Below are 20197 nucleotides of genomic sequence, written 5' to 3'. Positions count from 1 at the left end.
AGACTTGCTGGGCCTGAAAGGAAAGCTACAAAAATAACATTCCATCCCAGAACAAAAATCTCCATTTCTAAGTTTCAAAAAAACAAAAATTGAACCAGTCCTAAATTTTTTTTTTAAAAAAAAACACTCTACAGCATAGCAAACCGGATGAGAATCCAGCTCCAGACAAAACGTGTGGCAAGTTTGAGGAATCCACTCTGGAGCTGAGCAAGTTTTCCTTTGTCCCAGAATAACCTTGACTCCCCCTCCCCTCGTAACCCATAATCATGTTGACTCCCTAAATACTGCCTCTGCCCCAAATACTCAGGAGCGGGAAGGTTGTCTGCAGTTTGCAGACATGAAAGGGTGTCATTCTGACTCCACACATTACAGTAAGGAGGCCCCTCCTCCGTCTGTCTGCCTCATAATTACTGGTCTGGGCGGGGCCAAGGTTTTAAAAAGGATTTCCCTTGTTTGACTAAAAGTCAGTGACTTTACTGTGGTAAGTTCCCAGCTCAGATTCTTGGCAGCTGGACACAAACACCACACGCGCGCGCTCTCTCTTTCCTTGCCCTTTCTTTCCTTCTCTCTTTCAAGGTGGAATTATACAGCAAGAGACCTCTGGGCTGAGTCCTTTCTGCACAGCATGTCCTGAGTGCTAGGTAAGCAATAACTTTTTTTTTGTACTTTTTTAAAATTTGTGTTTTGCAACCTGGCTTCTTGGCTGCAAGTGTGGTGTTGCAGCATGGATTGGATATACTTTAGAAGTTCTCCCAGGATGGCAAAACATCCCTGGCTGATGTTTGATTTCATAATGGAGGGGCCTTGGTTCATCAATCATTCACTTGTGTGAAAATAAATCAGGGAGCAGCTAGTTTTATGGCAGGCAGAGAGCGGGATTCAAGAGAAGTTAGATGGGGTCCAAAGCAAGGCTTGCTGGCACGGCAGGAAACCCACCTCTGGTTAAGGTTGCTGCGGTTGAAATCAATGCCTAACACCCTCTCCAGGGTAGAGTCAGCGGAAGGAACAAAAAGTTGGTTAAACTGGATTCTTGCTCTTTCAATTCTAACCGAAGCCCTAGCAGGTAGCAAGTGCTGCTACTTTCACAGTTAGTCACGGACATACATTTGTTTCACCCCACAATGTCAGTCGCAACAACTGGGGTGGAAAAAAATTTTAGGATGAACTCTCTGGTTTCTTAACTTTGTTATGCAAGAGCTGCCTTTCCAGAATAGGCAGAGAGTTGAAGGTCCTTCAGGAAATTTCTCTTGAGGAAGAAATCTCTGTAGGCATAATACATTTTTTCTTTTCAAATCAGTGGCAAAGTCAGGGATAATCGTGGTGGTGACTGGGATAGCCTCAATTCTGCACTATGCTTCAGGGAGAGCACTTTCCTCCATAATAATAGCTCACTTCTCCAGCCTCGATATTCAGTATGGATGGTGGGATGGGATGTAGGAAGGTGAAGAACCGGGATATGGTGAAAAGTGTGTTCAGGTTGAAATGGCGCGCAGGCCAGAAAAGGGATGTGGAAGCTGTAGACTTCAAATGGCAGCTGATGTATAAAGAATTCGGCTTTCCTGACTGAATCTGGTAAACAAAGGCACACGCAGGAAGAGGAGACGTATGTTTGGCTGGGAATCTTGAATGGTTTCGCCTCTGTTGAGTCTCCTGTGAGGTTGTGTAACCGCCCACAGCTAAGTTATATAAGGACAATTGGAACATGATGAGGCATCAGTTTTGGGTGAGGGCACTTCCAGCGAGGGGTACCCTCAAATGGCACCAATCACACTCTGCCTGGCTCACACCCCTTGGGAGAATGATTCATTCTTTCCTTGTAGACTCACTTTTCTCTTTTCTGCGTGAAATTTCTTCTGCTGGGAACGACAGATCTTTGCAATTTTCAGCGCCACTCCCTCTCATATTTTCCATTCTTGAAGCCCAGAGAGGCTTACTGATAGTAAACTTGTAGCATTGCTGGCATATCCAGGGGTTGATAGGGACACTGTACAGCAGGGCAAGCTGAATTTTGTTTTTCTCACCTCATGTCAAGACCCTGCAAATTTTCAGCATTACTGTCCACCCAAGACTGTTTGGATGACAGAGACAGAGAATCCAAGCAGTCTCCGCCAAACCGCTTGTTTCAATAGGGCACAGTCACTAAGATTTTCTTTCTTCACAAGCGTGATTTAGATGATTTAATTTAGGCTTACAGTATAAGGAAAACATGCCTCATTTGGATTAAATTCCAGTTGCAGCCCCAATTTGCGTCATGAAAAGGCTATTTTTATTCACTGGGACCTTCCTTTATTCTTTCCTCAAAGGATCAAAATAAAAACGATGCAGGAAAGCCAGGACTGGTCTCCCAAGAGATTTTCTTGAGCTTAGAGTCGCTCACATGATCAACATCTTTGGGGAAATTATGGCGGGAAAATGTGTCCAAACATTTTTCCTACAATAGTGGGTATTCCCTTGAAAAACCCCAATAAAAGTGTTTAATGTTTGGAGTTACATGAAAGAGATGTCAGATCTGATCATGATCTGACACTTTGTCTCTGAGCATTTGGAGTTCTCTTCTGTTCTGGCGCGAATGCTAATTTCTTACCACTACTTTGTATTCCTTAGAGTCTCGCCGCCATTTCATTTCTTACAGCCATGTTGCTTTCTAGTGATTGGATATAGCGGAAATCTAGGATCCATATCCTCGACTGAGAAAAAAATAATCAATGGATGAATCTGTACTGTCCTCATGTAGGCTCTTGAGCATGGGAGGATCTGAGCAGGCTGTGCTCAGTGAAGGTCATGGTGAAGAATTCAATTTCTTTAGAAGAGATGAAGATGAGGGCTTCTTTCTTGATGCTCAGCCATTTAATTTTTCGCCTCTTCCAATACCAGCACCATCTCTTCAGAAACAATACAAAAACTTGACAAGTCAAATTGTCTTGTTTCTACAGAACCTGAATTCTGCAGTAGTTGTAAAGACCTTGCTTCAGCTTGAGAATAGAAAAGGTACCAAAACTGTAACACGCTTGCCACACTGCCCCTAGTTTGCCTACTGCTAAAATTGTACGACCATGGAAAAGGAGAAAAAATAGGTATCTGGCTGGTCACTATATTGCTCTTGTCGAGTCTCTATTTTCTATCATTGAAGAAAAGTCCTCTCTGGTTATTTTCACTAAATCTACTTTGATGTTTCTCATAGTTGACATGGAAAGAGAAGTCTGTTTTATAACAGTTGAGGAAGGAAGCTGCTATCCACCATGGATTCCTTCCATGTATTCAGCCCATCGTAACTATATAATTGTAATATTAATTATATAAACTCATAAAATATTGCATGGACTTTGCAATTATGGCTCTCCCTTTTGTGTTTCCTATAACGTATTAGCAAAATGTTGGAATAATGTTGGAATAACCATGACAAACAAAGATAGCTTTGTGAATTGTGAAGGTTCTAGAGCCTTGGCTTGGCATCACTTGCCAGTTTTGTTTAGGTTAATGAATAGCTTCATCAGATGGAATTTCCAGCCACTTAAGAGCTAACGGCTCATTTTAATTGGTGAGGGAAGATTTTAATCAGTGGAACTAGCGGCATCTGAATAAACTTGGGTTTTTTTGGTTTTGGGTTTTCCCCTCCTTTTCATTATTCAAATTAGAAATTCAGAGAATGCATACACATAAAGACAAAATAAAATACAATGGAACTACTACAGGCATAATATCAGAACTAGTTTCATTTACAATATTAAACTAAAAACTGGGGAGAAAAAAAACCGTCTTTCACAGATGTCTCACATATTTCTATGTATTGCTGTAAAGAATGAAAAGTAAATGTTTGAGAGGATGATGATCAAATTGCACAATACGTCACGTTTCCCATTGTCTCAAATGGAAGAGGAAAACCACCTCCATATTCCTTTGGTTTTCCTAAGGAGTCAGATTCTGCACAGTGTTTGCCTTTCAGTGCATGAGTCTCTAAGAGCTAACTTGTATTTGTGCAGGAATAAAGTTGGGCATGGTATTATTGTACTGTCTAGTTTCTCCAAGAGACCAATTTTCATATGTCCCTATTTACAAATAGTTGTAATATTGTATCTAAATAGCCCAGGCCAAGATTATTGGGGAATCACTGTGTAGCTCATGATGAAGTGTACAAATGGGAGAGTGAGGAAAGAATGGGAGGCTATTCAATGGCAAACAGCACAAGGAACCCAAGATCAATGGCGGATAGATTCTGTTCTCCGTGTCTCTCAAAATCTGTTCAAAAAATAAGAATTTTTTCATGCAGGAGAACATATCTTTTTCTACAAAAATTTGCCTTCCTTTGCCTCCTTGGCTTCACCAAGTAACAACTCCCCATTTTATTTTGTTTGGAGGGTCACAAGATAAACTGCACGTGCTCACTTTAACTTTTATAATTGGGTGTTGAACTAAGAAACCATGGTGGCTAGTAGCACTGGCAGAATACTGGTTGGTAAATCACAATTAATAGTACATCTGCCAGGCAAAGCAATTTACCTGCAATTGTGTGCTCTTTCCATCCTTCCACAGAATCTTTTAATGCAGCTTTTCATGAAAAAATTGCCTTCCAACACGGATATTTAATTTTATTTAGAACCAGCTCCCTTCTCCTGTTTAGCCCAAAGAGGTGAAAGGAACCATACCTAGAAGTTCAGATCAGGTTTCAAAGCTGACCCAATAGGCAGACAGAGGCTGATGCTTTCAATTCATCATTCTCAAATGTATGTGCCTTTTTACGACTGATGTGGCCAGAATTGTGGAAGCAAAGAAAAAGAAGCAGTAAACAAAGAATACAGCAAAAGGACAGCAGTGAAAGCTTATCAGAATCCTGCTACAGGAATGGGAATCATAATCTAAGCTCCAGAAATGACATGTACTGAACAGTCCCAGGTTAAACAACAATTAAAGCTGTAACTGTAAAAATGACCCTACAGTGGAACAATGAAAAGCTAGTGTTGGTGGAAATAAAACATACTGGAGTGAAATAAACAGAAGCTTTGTAATATCACAGTAGCTTCAAAGCTTACACTGGAGAAGCCTACAAGAGAAGTTGGAGAACTGGAGAAGTTCACGTGAATGGTACTGGTTGGATTTTCTGCCTCAGTGATATTTGGGGACGGGGTCTCACCTTGTACGTAAATACTCTAAAGAGAATGTAGCCTAGTGGTCTGAATATACGCCTTGGGTGTGGCAGAGTTGGTATTTTCCACTGACTTTGGCGCTTAGCAAGAGTGCAAATGAATCACCATTGCCCTGCCTTGGACAGCGGTGTCTCCCATCCCATTTCCCCTTAATTCCTGCTTTGCATGGCACTGAAGAATGCAACGTATACAGGAGAGTTTTACTATATGTAGGGGTGAGCAAAGGCTACCTTCCTGACGTTATGCTCAAACCTGCTAAGGATCCAGTTGGTCTATGAATGAATATTAAATTCATTCTCCCTTTCCTCGTTGCTATCTTTTTGAGAAAACACATGTCGATGGCATTCATTCAACTGCCTTGTCCCAGTTTAAATAATTGTATTATGTACTCCAGAGCAACCTTTTTCCACATTAATAGTCTTCACTTAGCAAGCACCAGACGTATCTTGGTGAAATCTTATTATCTACCATGGGGAAAGGAAAAAAGAATCAATACCATCTCTGTGCCGAGCTTCTTCCTTTGCTGTAGTCCAGTAGCTTGTTCCAATTTAGTTTCTCTTGGAGGCAATGTTGCTGCCACCATCTTGATCAAGAAAGAGAAACTCAAATTTCCTGTACTTCATGGGCACTCGAAGAGTTGAAGTAGAATTTGTAATACTTCATGCACAGTGTCACTACAGCTACTGTTACCAATTCTTCTTTCATTTCATTGATTCAGAACATTCTCTGCTCCTTAAGTGATCTGTAGTTTTCCTGTTCCTTTTTAATATGAACATAAACAAATCAACCATAAATATGAATGAAAGTGAATCCTGAGCAAAGACTTCTGTATATTATTATGTATATGGTATATTCTATATATTGCAAATTCTTGTTACACTAACATCCAAGGAAATATTCATTAAATTCCTTTGTTTCCATCCAACAAAAAGTTGGATTAGAACACAAATTTATTAGTTTGTATATAATACAATGGACCTGATTTGTAGCAATAAGCAGAGATTAATTAAGCCTATGCATTTTTCTCTTCCATCTCCTCTGGCCTTCCCAGCTATCACATCTTTTAGAAATTTAATTAAATCCTGGGAGCCACAAACTGATCCCCAGAGAATTTGATCTTTGGTCAAGATTGATAAATGTGCACATACAAACAGCTCTGCCTTGGAAAATCTAGAGTGCCATTTATCTTCGTGATCTTGAACACTGTGCACAGCATCCCATTCCATTTTGTTTCAGACTATCCTATTTAGGGTCTAGGATGGAGAAGAAACAATTTAAGCATACAGATCGGGATTCTCGTGTAAAACGTCTCAAAGAATCATCCCCTTGGGTTGAAAGCAAACCAGAGTGCAACAGTCATTGAAGTAGACGGTGGGAGATTGCCTTGTTGAACCATCTGACCAAGCCTGACTCGTGGGGCGCAGAAAGTTGAGCTGCCTTTTTTGTACAACAGGCTTCCTTCCTTCTACTGCTTGTCTTTAGCAAACTTAGTCATACTTATATGAGTTTGTAAGATACTGTTCTTAATTCCTGCTGGCATTTCGCCGTTTGTTCTGTTTGTGTTGTGAGAATCACAGATGAAAATTGAAAATAATTAAAATAAAATGGCAGTTGCATAATTATAAATTTCAGCATATTGCATGTTAATACTGGGACTAATCCTTTCGGAATGAGAAGAAAATTCTAAAAAGGCCAACATAAAAAAAATTCTTAAGCTAAATTTTTTACATACGGTTCAACAAAAGAAAATATCTCCCATCTTGGCATTTGGGAACCTTTAATAATATACTCTAGAGTATATTCTAATGGCAGCACTTTTAATTTCTGCCATTTCAGTAGTGGTATTTTATGAGCCACACCTAAAATGGCGCATTGCTATTACAATTATTTGTTTGTCTGGACGATTCAAAGCAGGGATTGGATTTGCATGATTGTGTGAAAATGCAAACCCACGTGTCTGATGCGTCCCATTAAGAAAACAAGAAGCCCATTCATGGGATTGTTTTTCTTATATGATAGTTTTATGTTGCAAACACAAAGTGAGCTGAGTTTATTCCTTAGGCAATGTGATAGGCAGGTCTTGTGAATGCACCAACACGGCAATTGTGACTTAACAATAATCTAGAAAATTTGCCAAATGTAGACTGGAGGGGGAAATGGCAATTTGAGATCCATCTCAGCACATGTTGAAGTATGAGCATTCACAAGGCTCACTACTGTGCCAGAAAAACCAATCCTCCGTGCAACCACTGATTAAATGACAGAAGAAATATATATAGTAGGAGGACGGGAAAATGGGCTTCTAAATTTTAAAACAAAACGTATTGCCTTTAATGAAACTGGAGATAAACATTTTGATCTGCTGCCTAGAACTTTCTTCTAAAAATAGAACCACATCTCATGGACGGTTTTCTGAAAAGAAAAGGAAACAGACTTCCAAAAATGGTACCCAATCAAAGCTGACTCTCAAACTGTTTGGGTGGTGCAAATGATACAGAACTTAGTACCAATCCCCTCTTTTCTGTCGATCCTTTGATAAGAGGCCCAAACTGGAGGCAACCAATTCAAAAATTAATCTCAGTGCGTAGGAGGATCTGTAAGTAATCAATCAATTTTTTCAACGGTAAGCAAATAACAGAATAACAGAGTTGGAAGTGACCATGGAGGTCTTCTAGTCCAACCCCTGCCCCAGCAGGAGATCCTGTACCATTCCAGACAAATGGTGTCCAGTCTCTTTTTAAAAGCCCCCAGTGATGGAGCCCCCACAACCTCTGAAGGCAAGCTGTTCCACCGGTTGATTGTTCCCACTGTTAGGAAATTTCTCTTTAGTTCTAGATTGCTTCTCTGCTTGGTTAGTTTCCATCCGTTGTTTCTTGTCTTGCCTTTTGGTGCTTTGGAAAATGGATTGACCCCCTTTAAATAATATCTAATGTATAAATGCATATTTAGTGCACATAAAGCTGGCCATAATAGCTCAGATTAGGAAGAGAAAAATGTCAGCAAATCCCCCCCTCCCCCAAATTTCTAGATTTCTCTAGATTTTCTCTAGCATTCCCTAGAGAAAGATTTTAAGGGCTATGCCAGAGACAAATTCTTGGAATCTAGAGGGTACGCATGATCTGGATACTATTAGTCTAAGGTAGCTCTGAGGCCTACAGAGGGACCTTACAAGAAAGAGGGTTGTTCTGTTTCAAAATTAAATTTCAGATTGGGATTCACGGAACTGAATTCAAGATCTTCATATCAGACCCTAATTTGGCACAGAGATTTTATATATTGTTTTGATACGTTAACTTTTGGATAACTATATTCCTGTTTATTTAGATCAATTTTTTTTCTGTCAGTTAGGTGAATTTTGTTTTCTGTTCATATATCCTGGTATTATTAAAAGCACCCAAAGCATGTCTTTTAAAAATCCAAGAATGAGTTCTATTCTATTCTATTCTATTCTATTCTATTCTATTCTATTCTATTCTATTCTATTCTATTCTTGGATTGAACGATCTGAAAGATTGAGCCCCACTCTTAATATATTATACACAATCACGTTAATATGATACTTTGGCAGGGGGGCAGGGACCCTATGCAACTATAACATTACTGTAGAACTCTGGTTTTTGCTAAGCAAGGAATCAAGGATGATATGATGTCCCATCAGATTGGAGGAAAAATTTTGTGAGTGCTCCCTGAGTGGCAGACAGATGGTCCTATTATAACTTAGAATACCCTATTCAGCTGCTGCAGTAGCAGCAGATTTGGTTTTGGTCCCTACCAAAGAGCAGTAGAGCACAAAGAATCTAGTAAATGTGATTTCAAGCAGACAAGTCATGAATGGAGACAGAGAGCTGAGTCTCATATATCCCCCCTAGCCAAGAATTCTTTTTCCCAGGATGTTTTTTCCCCCCCTTCGTTCCTCCAGCTGCCCCTATTTCTTAGTCTGAAGCCTAAAATTCGTAGAAATAGGCTGATGGAAAACATTAAGAAAAGAAGGAGTTCAGCATCCTCTTCCAAATCATTGATTCAGCACATGAAATGAAACTTGCTCACTTCAGCTGGTTTAGCAAAAAGGGAGCCATTTTTTTAAACGGAGAAAACTTGAGACATTTTTGAATATATAGCTGCAACTGACAGGCCAATGTTAAAAACAAAATAGAATTGGACAAAGATCTACTAAAAACTGATCCTCACTGAACATGTTAGTCTAGTCAGTTTAGCAACTTCCCACTTGGAAGAATCGCAGCTTTGGAGGAGAATTTTTATTGAGACTGTAGCAGAAGGGAAGTGTGTGAAAGAACCATTCTCACATGCAGTTGCCTGAATCCTGATCTTATCCATAACAACTCGCTTTTAAAAACAATGGTTAAAGACCATTGTGAAATTAAAACTGCACAATTTAGCCCTGAAAGACAAAGCAATAAACTCTTTCCAAAGAGCCAGGAAATATAGCACTTACAACTTACCTGTTGCACAGGCAAAATCAGAATCTGGTTATTATACAGACCAGACTCCAAAATATTTATTCCTAGACCAACTCAAGGAGAACTAACGACCTATCTGGTTGAGCGGAGATACGCTTCAGGAAACCACTGGGCAAAACAACAAATAGTATATTACTTCAACATCCCCTCTGTAAATGCAAATTCAACACATATCTGTTCTGAATTATGACATTTTCATAACAAACATCCAAGAACTGTGTCTGCAGTTCTTAAATTCACCCAACATTGAAAAGAACTTCCTTTGTTGCTTCTATGACAAAAGATGTTGTGTGCTGAAATCTTGCTCTAACTGTAAAACTTCAGTGGATGTCATTTTTATGGAGTTATTTAAAGCCTTCATGCTGTTCACAACTTTCAAAGACTTTCTAGTTGGGCTTCTTGAACAAAGATGAGAGAATGAAGAGAGATTTAGTATTAAAGCAGAGAACGCATTGGTAGAATGAGAGTAGAAAAAAGTGAGATAGGTTTACCATTTGGGGATTTGGGCATGATCACAAAAGAGGATGCCAACATCAATGAAATTAACATATGTTAATATAAACTGACAAACTGAGGGCATCTTCAGAATGAGAACACCTACACAACTATCCTATAAAGCAGGACACCAATGAGCACACCAAATAGCAAAACTGGAAAGATAACCAACTTAGACCAAAAAAATATCAAATTTATTAATCATTTGTTTGCTGGGATATTCTTCTGTCACGTTTGTTCCTAGACATGCCATGTTTCCAGACAAAAAATAATTTAGTGATATTTTAAAACATGGCAACTTACTTTACAAAACCTTTTCTGTGGGGTCGTTGGTGGTCTCTGAGCTTGCTTGTTTTCTTGCAGACATTTCATTACCCAAACTAGGTAATATCATCAGTGTTAGTCCTGATTAAAACCAATTTCTGGTTTTCAGTTCCAGTACTTATTAAAAAACTATTCTTTCTGCAGTTATAACTCAATTACAAACAAAACAAACACTTTATCTTCATTGTATGCTGAAAACTCTTTATGTTTGCCAAAGGAATTTGTGATAAAGTCTGGGCAGTGGCTGCTTATGTTACAGGGATGTGAGAGAGGCAGCAGAATCCTGGTCTTTAAAATGCAGGAATGGAAGGAGAATCAGTCTGAGAGCTCAATGAGCCAACATTATGAAGCATGTCTAAGTCAACAAAAAGGATGAATCCAGAGGAAAGATTGGAATGGTTTGGAAGGGAAAAAAGGCTGGAAATGAGTAAAAGAGAGAGGCACAGAGACAGGAGTAACAGAAGTTTGAAAGGCTGAAGATTTGTGTATTGGTGTATATGTGTGTGTGTGTAGTACACACATCCACACTTCCACTTCTGCATGTGCACACCCCACACTAAGGATTTCATGCAGAATTACACTCCTTGTTTACTTATTTTTATATCGAACATCCATGTGATACCATCATCTATAGGAGGACTCCTCGCATTATAGTCAAAAGACACTGTGAAGCCTATCTTGATGCCCGTTGTCAATAAATTCAAGTGGGGAAAAAATAATCTTTCTCTCTCTCTTAAAGCGTTGGCTGAAATGGGTGGCGGTAGAAATTAAATAAATAAATGCATATGCATACATACACATATGCATGAATCCCTGCTAATTAATTGTTGTCATGCTCTCTAATTATAGCTTAGCGCAGCTGTTGTTCATGGAGGGACTACAGGAGACCTTCCCATTACATAGGAAGCAGCACCACTTTGAGTTTCATTCTCAAGGGGCAAAATGTCCTGAATGGGACACAATATATGACGCTGACCTTCTTCCTTCCTGTACGTTCTTAAGATGGCTTCCACTTGTGGGTTTTTTTTTTTTTTTGATTAAATACCACCCATAATAAATGGCCACCCATGTCACAAACAAGTGACTCCGGGTGGTATACAACAAGGGTTTGACAATCAATGAAGACCAAACAATTGACCTACGACCACTACTGACCTCAATATTTGTTAAGTGAATTTTGTCCCATTTTATAGCCTTTCTAGCCACAGTTGTTAAGTGAATTACTACAGTTTTTAAGTTAGTAACACAGTTGTAAAATGAATCTGGCTTCCCCATTGATTTTTCTTGTCAGAAGGTTGCAAAAGGTCAAACCCATGCCATGTCATATTGTAAAACCAGCACCTTGAATTGGACCCAGAAAGAGACTAGCTTGCAGAGCAGAGGTATAATGTGTGTTGTGCAAGAGACACACTGAAGTGCCTGCACTGCTGCATTTTGCAGCAGCTGAGGCTTCTGGATACTCATCAAAAGCAGCCCCATGTAAAGCACATTATAGTAGTCAAAAAGGAAGGTGACTCAGGCATGAGTGACTGTCAGTAGAGCCCCTCAGTCTAGGAACTGGCACCACTGGTACACAATAAAAACATTGTACAAAGGCCCTCCTAGCTACAACTGCTGCCTGCTCTTCGAGTCTAGGACCCCAACATTCTGCAATTATAATTCCCCATTTTGAATTCCTGGGCTCTGGCTGCCCCTTGATCTCCATGTCCCTTCTTAATGTAATGCCACAGCCTCCCTTCCCATATAGTAGAGCTACAATACAAAGCCCCTATTGTGTGCTAGATAGCCTAGGGTAGGCGTGGGAGCAAACGCCAGCTGGATCCATTACCGTCAAGCAGAGCATGCAAGATTTGAACACCCCCAAAGCAGAGATAACTTTGAATCCTGCCCACTGTAGGTTGGGTGTGTGCTTGCTTGGGAAATAGGGGAGCCTTTCCTGCAGTGCTCTTAATAATGCATTGAACTGAACAGGTCTTCCTCTCCTGCCCTGGTCATTTGCAATTTCAACATTTTTCCCCTCTTCTGCAATGGGCCTCTGATTCTTTTTTAAATATAAAAAACACTCATCTCTGTGTCATCTAGTGTTCAATAGACATATCAAAACAATTGGCAGATGAGGGTGGTGCAATGATGCCTTTGCCAAGGTTAGCACAGGGGTCTGTGGCTCCAATTCCACTTCCATCCTGGAAATGTTCGAGACAGAGCCAGGAACTGCAGATTCAGTGATTCATGGTGCCTTTCCCCCCCACCTCCAATTTCCAGGGATGGCCTGGCACTCCCAGGTTGCAACAACCAGGGCTGCCTTTCCTTCCTGGTGCTATCGTGGATGGAAGCGAGCGAGCAGAAGGGCTAAAAAGGAAAGGGAGGAAGCAGCTGCTACTGCCACTTCATTTCCTGCTCCACTGGTATGCCTAAAGGTAAATACTTGTCCCCACCCACCCCACATGCTAACCTGGCAGTTGGGAGCATCTGAGGACAAGGCCATTGTGCGTTCCTTCAACTATAACGAAACACCTAGCTGAAAGTGTTGCTGGACCAGAGATGAGTTCACTCGTAACTTGTTTTTACAAGAATTCGTATCACTTGAGCACAAGACAATTAGGCCAAACTGCTAGGAATTCTGGTTTATTGGGAAGAAGAAAATATGCTGGAACATGCTGTCCTGTGGCCTTGGCACACAAATCCAGAAATTAAGCTTTGTAATACTTCTAGAATCCAGGCTCTTGATTTGCCCATTTGTTTAGGAACTTGTACCAGAGGTACACAATGAAATGCCCAAAGAATATGAGGACCAAGAAAGGCAATGAATATTTCAACAGTGCAGGAAAACTTAAGACAACTAAAGGTAGTTCTCGACTTACAATCACAATTTAGCCCAAAATTTCTGTTGCTAAGTGAGACAGTTGTTAAGTGAATGTTGCCCGTTTTATGACTTTTCTTCCCACAATTGTTAAGGGAACATGGTTGTTAAGTGAGCCTGGCTTCCCCATTGACTTTGCTTGTCAGAAGCTGACAATGTGATCATGTGACTCTGACACACTGCAACTGTCATAAATACGAATCAGTTGTCCAGCATCTGGGTCACGTGACCATGAGGGATGCTGCAATGGTCATAAGTGTGAAAAACTAGTCCTAAGTCACTTTTTTCAGTGACATGACTTCAAACAGTCACTAAATGAACTGTTGTAAGTCAAGGACTATCTGTAACAGACAGGCAAGGCTTCGTATGAGAACTGTATTTGAGAGAAGGAGATCAGGTGGCAGATTAATAAAAAGTAGGAAATAATATGCTAGAACCAGGATGATAAAAACGGAAGAATAGAATGCATTTGCTCCCAGTGTAAACTGATATGGCACTATGCAATTCCTGTTCATTTCAGTGAAGTTTACAGATGAAAAACACAATGCTATTTCACCTAAGAAGATTATAGAGGACGAGCCAATCATTTAAACGTGGACTACTTGCGATCACAGCATGTAACTGGCCTGATTTCACAAGGTCTCTATCTGAGATCCTCAGGATCATGTTTCTGGCAGAACAAGCTCTCCCTTCTATGGTAAATTATTGGGCAGGACATGAGGAAGAGGAGGGGAAGGAAGAATGGGGGCAGAGAGAGAGAGAGAAAGAAGGCAATAACTGAAAAGGTTGCGAAAAGGAAAATGGATTGGAGAAAGAATGAAGGAGGTGATCCTGCCCATTACTGCCTTCAGACCCACCTACTGCTGGAATGCAGTTCTTAATAGAAAATCAGCTCTCCACCCAAGAAAACATTCTTTCCTCCCTTGAGGCAAGGGTGCTGAGGCAAAAAAAAAAAAAAAAATACTCCCATCCCTCGCTCTCCTGATTTATCTTGTTCAGACTTACATGTGAGAATAAAATAAACTCCATCCCGAGGAAAACGTGTGCAGTTAAACAATGCTTTGAGGAATATTTCCCCAAAAGTGTTGGATAAACACTTATTTTCTCAATAAGTTCCCAAGAAAACGTTCAAGAAGCCTAATCAAAGTCATTCTGCAGATTCAGAAACAGGCATTGGGTGCTAATGGAAGTGCTTCTTGGAGATGGCACACAAATTATTAACGATCTGTTTTGGTATGCATTTGTGGCGGTTCACAGCTTGTGTGTGTGTGTGTGTGTGATGGCATCCTTCAATTTGTTTAACTACTTTTAATATTGGCACATACTTTATCCAGCTTACATTAGAAAAAAAAGCTGCTCCCTTTTTTCTTAATCTGTAGAGAGGTCTGTTATGGGTGGGTGAATCCAAACTACATTTCTGAGCGAACAATAAATAGAATACTAGAAATTGTATCCTTCCATCGTAGCAAAGTAGGAAGTGACTTGGAAAACAGTTTCCAAGGCCTCGGCTGAACTGTGCTCTGAAGATGTTATCTAGCTGGATAATGAAATGTCTGCATGAAAACAACCAAGCTCAGAGAGCATCAAGGACTCCCACAAAGGCTCGGCTGAAAGTCATTTTGAATAAAGCAAAGGAGTGTTTGCTCATCACTGCTTTTTTCCATTTCTATGATAGATGCTCACAAAGCTCCACACTATGTTCTCCATTTTGGTTTAAAAGGTAATTTCAGCAGGCACTCTGGTGAGTAAACTGTTTTAGTGTAGATCCCTTTAAGTAAGTAGATTGAATGTGGGTAGACAGGCATATAATATATGACACCTTAATCCTACCGCCTTCTTGAATATCGCTTAAGTGGTCCCCTCATGTGGGGAATCCCTAAATAGTGAGATATCACATTGATTCTGGTATATTCCAAAATATAATACTATTCATTGTTATGAAGCCACAGCAGGTGAAGGACAGAAAATAATTAAGATTTATTTATAAAAATTAACTCTTTTACAATCAACATTTTGAATGCTGAAAATGACTTGCTTTGTTCTTCCTAAATTTCTAATAGATTTATAGCTATTCTTTCCCCTCCAGAATGCTCACTATTTAAGTTTAGTGGCTTCTTGAAATCAGGGGAAAAAATTTCATATAAGGTGCTCAACATATAAAAAATATTATTTTAAAAATGTACCCCTCTCAGTTGTGGTTTCTGGGCATTCAAATCTCATCACGTTGAACATCTTCATCCAAATAATCCTATTTTTGCCTTACTCACTTGAAAGGAGAAGTGCAAAAATTCAGCCTTACTCCCATAATCTACTGCTGCTCCTATTTTCACCATGTATGGTAAAATATCCTAGAGTCAAGAGTTCCAAATGACTACAATGAGACCCAGGAATTAAGAAAATCATGTGGGATAATGTCCCATGAATTTGATGTGCCTGATTGCTCATCTGACACCCTTTTGAACATTCCAAAATTGGTAGCTGAGATAACAATACTATCCTGTCATAAGGGAAGCTTTTTTTAATCTGGTGCATCTTGTTCATTTTCTGAAATTGCAGTCTATTCAGGAAAGCCACTGTACAATATCTTGGAGATCTGGTTTTTTTTGGGGGGGAGGGAATGTTTGTTTGTTTTTGGTGGGGGGGGGGGTTTCAAGGCAAAATAGGCAATGGTGTCAAATGGGAATCTTGAAGTCAAGACTGGCAAGTATTATTTGTTTAGCATAATCCCTCCTTTCCTTCTTTTAACACTCTGTCAGAAAGAGAAATCTTCAGTACACAATGCCTTCATCTTCAGCAATGGCATTCTTTGCTCTCATTCTTATCTATCCAGCTATCAGTGTAGACTCCCATTTTCAGGATTTAAACTGCAAAATACGTATTGCAACTCATAACTTCTGCCATGAGTTGAGAGCCGTCACAGAGATTGGTTGCATCTGAGGGTCACTGACATGAATTTGTAGTCATTGGGCATTGGGCATAATTCAAATGGGCGTTTTACTTAAGTATACCTCGACAGCTCATCAGAGGTATCTTAAGTGATTTAGGTGACACCAAAAGTGTGCTCTATCTTCCTGCCATCCTCTGGTCCTCACCTATCCAGTTTTTCTCCAAAGGCCTTTCTCTAGCAAATAACAAAATTTTTTCCAATTTCCTCTGGGGCACCAATTTATGGTGTGCATGTATTGCCAAGCTTATTCATTGTTAAGCCACATATTGTTTGATCTCCTTCCGTCCTTCCACTTTGAAGAACAGTCGTCAGTAGTTACTATGGATACATTGATGTCACTGTGGAGGATGGGACTTAGTGATGTTCACAAGACAAGAAATCAAGCCAGTTTCTCTGGAATCAAGTCATATCTGTGGAATAACAGAATGCTTATGCTTGACAAGGATTTGAAGCAGAAAATGCAAACTATTTGAAAAAGATTTGATAACTGGAAAAATATTCAGGGGAAGATGGGATAAAACTCAGTTTCGGAAAGCCTAAGTAGAGTTGGGTTTGGTATTATTTTTTTGTGGGCTATCAAGTCCCTGTTTGTACAGGGTGATTGGGAGGATGGCAAAATTATAATTTAGAAGACCAATCAATTCAGAAAATATGTCAAAGCTTCATGCTCTTTTTTTGTTCTGAGGTTTAGTCATAAACTCAAGAACCTATGAATAATCTGCAAGTGGCAGGTCTATATATATGTACTGAAGCTAATATGCCTTGTTTTAAGGAGGAGATCATTTGAATGCTCATTATAGACCTTTTAGGAAAAGGGAAGAGGGGATATGAGTAGAGCAAATAAATAAGGTGATTCAGTTTAATGGAAACAACATCTAAACTATTAGCCTTGGTTTCTCTTAGATAGCTCTGCAGAGATGCAGGCCAGAGTTGATAACCTTTTGCTGATCAGGAGCTATATATAAGTAGGAAGATACAACAAAGTAACAACAGTGGTCATGCACCATGGATAAGAGATGTTCTGGGTGTTAGTCCTTGTTATGGGTGTTGGTGGGATTATTAATATTAATAATTATTATAATTAGATTAAGCAAGTTTGGTGCTTATGCCAGAGATTTTATAAGGGAAGGTGGTTCCTTACCTCAAAAACGCAGCAGACCAAAGTACAGCAGCCTCCTGGAGGCTGCAGAAATAGCACCTTCAGGCCCCTAGAACATGTGAGGCCTCTCTCCCTGCCCACTTTCTTTCTAAGATAGAGTGGCACTTCATCCTCAATTCTTCAGAGAAGTGACTTGTCCACTACCACCCATCTAGTAGCTGAGGTAGGCAAAGACCATCATATGCTCAACATCACAACTTCTATACCAGATAGCTGATTTTCAAATATTACTGCATACACTACTAGAAGGCACTTCCACACAAAAGGCTGATAAGCGTATATACCTAAATCGCATCCCCCAGTCTCCTAATGGATCTGCTGTAGTAAAGAAAAAAGAATACAAGAAGCTGTGTGAGGGTTACAAATGAAAGATGACACCTACACTCTTCATAAAATCATGTGAACAAAGCAGAATCTTTTTACATAAAAATCTTTTCTGGAACACCTGATTTTAAAAAATCAGTTTTAAGATTTTTTTTCCTGGAAATTATTTTTCTAGATAAAATGACAATTCTTTCTTCCAAAGGAAGAAAATGGGAAATATAAACATGATTTTTTACCTGCCCCAGCTCCCAAGAATTTATGGAGAAAGCCACAATGTTTAAGTTGATGCAAAACAACAATATGTTTGCAATGGAGTTTGCTGTCTGTTAACACAGTATGATTCTCTAGTGTACCTGCTAAGCCATCAAAATGTCATTTGAAGAGTTTCTCATGGATACTGAATGTATATATATTTTATAGTGTCTTAATCAACTTTAGAAAGTTTGAACAGGCACAGTAAATTGTAATCTATTATATGGCACATGTTTTAGATTACAGAGCCACAATGTTATTGAATGAATTGGTCCCAGAAATGTAAAATGTGCTGAAAATAAAATATGTCTTAGACGATGTGACAACACTGTTTATATAAAGGCAAGAAGAATTTAAATATGTTCCCATTCTTTTTCTACATTTAATCCTTGGAAGCGGAGATTTCACTCTGAAGGCAAGAGCCAAAATTCAGAAGCAGGGATAGTTGTCTGAAAGAAAGGAAATTACCTCCACATTCTTACAGATTTTGTCTATCCTAGCAACATATGCAGGTATTTCATGCTACATATTTGGGTATATGCTGTCTTATTCAGTAGGTCTCATTCAAAGAAAAAAATAATAAAATACAATTAAGCCTGCCACATTGGACAGTCATGGAAAAAAGGGCATTGGCAACAATAGCACTTACTTCCAAGTAAGTATATGTCTGGAGCCACTTTTTACCTCCCTACAATACCAAAATCTGTGGGACATACAACTTGTTGAAATCATAGCAGGGCGCTACGGATGTTGACACATTTAATTTGCTCCAGATGGCAACCACCATTTTGTACTGCTGCCCATATTCCCTGTGCCTGCAATTGCTACAATATTCCTTTAGGTACAGATACTGCAGAGAACGTTGCACTGAAAATGTTCAGATACTTTAGCTACAGAGTTGGAAAGTTTATGGAAAATCTTACTTTGAAGACCCAGGACCATATAAATTTCAGCCCCAGGATTCTAGAATATGGTCATGCATATATAATTCGATCAAGGCATTGCATTTATGCATTTATGAACCATGAACTCATGGAATAAAAATCTTTTTTAAAACAGATGAAGTCATACATGAATGGAGTCGTAAGCTTGTATGTACACATGCCAAGAATAATACCCTATTTTGCCCTCCCACAAGAAGGCAAGCCTAGTTCTGTCAGTGAATTGATAATTTGTGTCTTGGATTTACAAGTATGGGTTAACGCATAATGGTGTTTCTCCTGCACAGAAAAAAAAACAGTATGTCAGAAAGAAATCTAGACTAGAAAGGTTCTTAAAAATGCTTTCATTTTCTATAACAAGAGACTGTTTGCTTTTGGTATTATCAGGCAAACCCTCACCTAGAGTACAAGGGCCAAAACAAACACCTTAGCGAGAAGTAGATTAATGTTCTATGTATGCTCCTACGTAGGTTCAAAAGTTGCCAATCTCCTTTTGAAGTTTCAGATCTGGAGACTTGCTATTGAGTAGCATTCTAGTCTGCACCAGTAATTACAAACAAAGAATCAGGTAATGTAAAGATTTCTCTGCCAGTTTAGACCAAATTAATTCAACACCATTTCCTTCTCCAAGCCAACAACCATCATAGACACATTTCGTGGCAGTGAATTCGGCTAGACAGTTAAAACATTACACGGGAGAGAGAAAAAACTTGTCCCGAACTATGCTGCTTGTCCCTTGGGCAAGCCTTGAGTTCCAGGGATAAGCATATTTCATTAAAAGACATGATCTTACATGTTTGGCACATTCAGTTTGTTCAAGAAACCATCCTGTCATGCTGTCTTCAGAAGAAGAACCCATCCAGAGCTGGGTCTTCAAATTCAAGGGTGTTAAATCATATGAGTAATTAGTGTCAAAATTGGGAATCCGGTTTTCTGCCACTATTTAGGCACTGTTGAAAAGACACGACCTACTGGTTAGACCAGGGCTCTCCAACCTTGGTAACTTTAAGACTTGTGGACTTCAACTCCCAAGAATCCTCAGCCAGATTTCTGGCTGAGGAATCCTGGGAGTTGAAATCCACAAGTCTTAAAGTTGCCAAGGTTGGAGAGCCCTGGGTTAGACAGATCACAGTCAAAGGTCCACGTAAAACTTTGATTTTATGTCAACCAGAATTCTTGGGGAGGGGTTGATAGATAATGTTTTCTAACCTGGTGCCACCACAGTTGTAGCGTGGGATTTATAGGCCAACACACCTAGAAGCTTCAGAACTGGAAT

General features: G+C 39.5%; 1 long non-coding RNA gene across 1 annotated transcript; it reads left to right on the top strand.

The window, feature by feature from the left end:
* Window positions 1–464: 464 nt before the first annotated feature.
* On the top strand, window positions 465–18298 carry LOC148132351 (uncharacterized). The gene is made up of 2 exons (XR_015747869.1): window positions 465–641; window positions 14974–18298. It is a non-coding gene; the product is annotated as an uncharacterized LOC148132351 (long non-coding RNA).
* Window positions 18299–20197: the final 1899 nt, after the last annotated feature.

This window comes from Notechis scutatus, chromosome 2, assembly GCF_049901735.1.
Source record: "Notechis scutatus isolate UNSWTSFEM ecotype Mainland chromosome 2, rNotScu1.2, whole genome shotgun sequence".
NCBI classification, from domain to species: Eukaryota; Metazoa; Chordata; class Lepidosauria; order Squamata; family Elapidae; genus Notechis; species Notechis scutatus.
This window is presented reverse-complemented; position numbering and strand designations above follow the sequence as displayed.